This window comes from Balaenoptera acutorostrata, chromosome 11 (genome assembly GCF_949987535.1).
Source record: "Balaenoptera acutorostrata chromosome 11, mBalAcu1.1, whole genome shotgun sequence".
Taxonomy (NCBI): Eukaryota; Metazoa; Chordata; class Mammalia; order Artiodactyla; family Balaenopteridae; genus Balaenoptera; species Balaenoptera acutorostrata.
The window spans coordinates 18,336,580-18,340,361 of NC_080074.1; the positions used below are offsets into that span (position 1 = coordinate 18,336,580).

The window sequence follows — 3,782 nt, forward strand, 5'->3', positions numbered from 1 at the left end:
CACCCAGTTCTACAGGGGTTAAGTCGGAACCCAATTCAGTTGCCCACCAACCTGAGAGGAATTCAGGATGGAAACAGGATGAAGCACTCTGTGCTTTAGATAAACAGGCCCTTAAATAGCTAGATGTATATCCTAGGAAGAATTTCAATGACCCCAGATTCTTGCATCTTCTCATACTTAGATAAGCACTTAACTTGAGATATCTGTTCTTTGTGATTAGCAGTAATCTTTTACCAAGATGTATGCTTGACAGTGTGTATTTCCTAGCCCAAAAAAAAAAAAAATCATATATAAACGGGTCTCTCCCCTACTTCTTTGGAGCAACTCCTCAGAGCTAACTGAGCACTGTCTCTGGGCTATAGTCCTCAATAAGACCCTGAATAAAACTTAAACTCACAACTCCTATGTTGTGTGTTTTTCTTTAAGTCGACAACACCTACACCTTGCCATTGGCTCATAACCTGCTTTCTACTTTAAGAAAAGAGAATCAACCAGACAGAACTCCCACTTATTTCCCTTTTTTTTTTTTTTTTTTTTTTTTGGCTGTGCCACACGGCATGCAGGATCTTAGTTCCCCCACCAGGGATCAAACCCGTGCCCCCTGTATTGGGATCAAGGAGTCTTAATCACTGGACTGTCCAGGAAGTCCCAAACTCCCACCAACTTCCATCTCAACCACCAAGCTGCCATATTCCCTGCCTTCACTCTTGATTTAACGAAGGCCAGCCTCTCCACTTGTGTGCAGATTTTCATCTTTTCTTGACTTCTCAATCTTCAATAAATTCACTCCTCCCATTAGCCTCCCTCTCTGGCATCATCAGTTTCTTGTTCTCTACCTGATCATTCCCATCATCATACAAACACACTGTAATGTTCCCACTTTTAAAAGTCTCCCAAGATCCCATATGCCCAATCCCTGTAGTTACCACCCAACTTCATTTCTCCCCTCACAGGGGGAAAAAAATTTTTTTTTGGAAAGAATTCTTTGTACCCTGAGAATAAAGTAGGGTAGGGAGGTCAGGAAAGATCTAAGTACGTGGCACTCGAGCAGAGACCAGAGTGAAATGAAGGAGCAAGACTTAAGAGGGGGAAATCTTTCTAAGCAGAGGTAACAGGAGACAGCTCCCTAAGCTGGGAGCCTGCCCGATTTGTCCACGGATCTGCAAGGGAACCAATGTGTCTACAACTCAGTGAGTGAGGAAGAAAGTGGTAGGTAGTGAGGTCAGAGGAGTAGCCAGGGGTCAGATCCCAAAGGCCATAGTCAAAACTTTGGATTTCATTCTTAATGTGATAAGAAGCCAAAGTGTCACAAGAGAGGAGAGGGAAATGATCTAGTTTGTATCCTTAAAGGATTGCTCTGCTGCGTGGAGAAGAGACTAAGGTAGGGACTCAGAGTGGAGGAACACAGGCCAGTCAAGAAGTTACCGTGGTGGTCCAAGCTGAGATGATGAAGGTTTGGATTAGTGAGGTGAGAACATATATCTGAAGATAAACCTAATTAGTTTTACAGATGGATGAAACGAGGGGTGTAAAAGAAAGAAAAGAATCAACGATGACTCCAGGGTCTTGGCCTTGGCAACTGGGTAGATGGGGGCACTCCCTAAGGAAAAGGGGGGGATACTCAGGGAGGAGGAGAAAAGATGGGAATGGGAGAGATGGAAAGCAATAGTTTGGGACAAATGCATAGTATGGTTTGAGAAACCTACTGTTTTCCAAATGGAGATTTTGAGTAGGTAGTTGGTATGCAAATCTGGAATTCAGGGGAGAAGTCAGGGATAGAAATAAAAATTGTTAGTCAAATATAAAAGGTATTTAATGCCATGGATATTGCATTGTAGATAATGTTGGGGTTCTCCAGAGAAACAGAGAGAGAGAGAGATTTTTTTTCTTTCTCTCTTTTTTTTTTTTTTCTGGCTGCGCAGCATGCGGAACTTCCCCAACCAGGGATTGAACCCATGCTGTCCCTGCGTTGGCAGCGTGGAGTCTTAACCGCTGGACCACCAGGGAAGTTTGAAAGATTTATTTTGAGAGAATGACTCACAGCATTTGGCGGCTGGCAAGTCTGAAACCTATAGAACAGGTCAGCAGGCTGGAAATTCCAGCGGTCTTAATGTTGCAGTCTTGAGTCTGAAGGCAGTCTGGAGGCACAATTCTTTCCTCTGCAGGAGACCTCAATCTTTTCTCTTAAGGCCTTCAACTGATTGCAGGAAGCTCACTCACATTATGGAGAGTAATCTGCTTTACTCAAAGTCTATTGATTTCAGTGTTAATCACATTAAAAAATACCTTCACAGCAACATGTAGACTGGTGTCTGACCAAACAACTGGGTACCATAAAATCAGCCATCACATCATGCGACCGGATGAAATTACCTAGTAAGTTAATGCATTTAGAGAAATGAAGACAGTCCAGGACTGAGCCCTGGCAAAGTGCAAAGGAGAAGGGTCCAGCAAAGGAGGCTGAGAAGGGAGGTAGGAGGAAATCCAAGAGAATGTGCTAAATCAAAAGCCAAGGAAGACGTGCTTCGAAAAGGAGGAAGATCAATTATATCAGGTGCTGCTGAGAAATCCTGCAAGATAAGGACTGAATCATGGAAGTTATTGCTGACTTTACTGAAAATGATGGGGGGAAAGAAAGTCTAAGTAGAGGCGGTTCAACAAGAAACAGAAAAAAAGGACAAGGAGGTAGTAAGTATAGCCAACTCTTTCAAGGAGTTTTGCTATAAAAGCAGAAAACAATGAGAAAGTAACTGAAGATGGATGTAGGAAGGGTTTTTTGTTTTGTCTAAGAAGGAAGTTATTATAGCATGTTTTAATGCTGAAGAAATAATCTAGTAGAGGAAATCTGGTGATTTCCAAAGAGGAAAGGAGCAAGATGAGATCTGTAAATTACAGAGGCAAAGTACTTTGAATACACATCTATTATGCAGCATAGATTTAAGTCAAATCTAGGTTCCATCACTGATTAGACAGTCAAATTACTAAGCCTCTCAGCTTTCTCATCCTCTTTCTACAAGGTCCTCTGTGGTCCTTCTACCTCTTTATCTCACCCAAACCTTCCCACCGTCTCTATGCCCCAGCCATTAGCCTTTTTTCAATCCCTTTAATTAACCTAACCACAGGCTTTGCTAACTCCCAATCACTCAACACATCTTAGTTCAAACATGTCTTAGTCACATAAGCCAAATCCCCCTATGAAATGCTCTTTGTTACCATGTATTCTTTCTGATTAGTACTTACCACAATTGCAGTTATATTTTTAAGTATGCTTATTTGATCAATGTCAGCCTCCCCCTCTAGAACAGCTTAGTTCGATAGAACTTTCCAGGATGATGCAAATATTCTATATTAGCATTGTCCAACCCAATAGCCTCTAACCACATGTAGTTATTGAGCAAATAAAACATAACTAGAGCATATGGGGATGTAGCTCAGTGGTAGAGCGCATGCTTTGCATGTATGAGGTCCTGGGTTCAATCCCCAGCATCTCCATCTGATTTCTCCTTGTTTAATCCTTGGAAAATATGGCTAGTGCAAGTGCTGATCTGAGTTTTAAACTTTATTTATATTTAATTAATTTAAATGTAAGTAGCCACATGTGGGCAGGGACCAGGATTATTTATGTTCACCACAGTGTTCCCAGCACTTAATACAGTGCCCACACTTAGTAATTGCTCAAAAAATGTTTGTCAAAAGACTCGATCTGTAGAGTGGGGATATTATTACTAGTTAACCTGTAGATTTCAACTTTTTCTAAGAGGAAAGGAAAAAGAGTCTTTACA

General features: G+C 41.6%; 1 non-coding gene across 1 annotated transcript; it reads left to right on the forward strand.

Annotated features, from left to right (window-relative positions):
* Positions 1-3,420: 3,420 nt before the first annotated feature.
* TRNAA-UGC (transfer RNA alanine (anticodon UGC)) lies at positions 3,421-3,492 on the forward strand. The gene has a single exon. It is a non-coding gene; the product is annotated as a tRNA-Ala (tRNA).
* Positions 3,493-3,782: the final 290 nt, after the last annotated feature.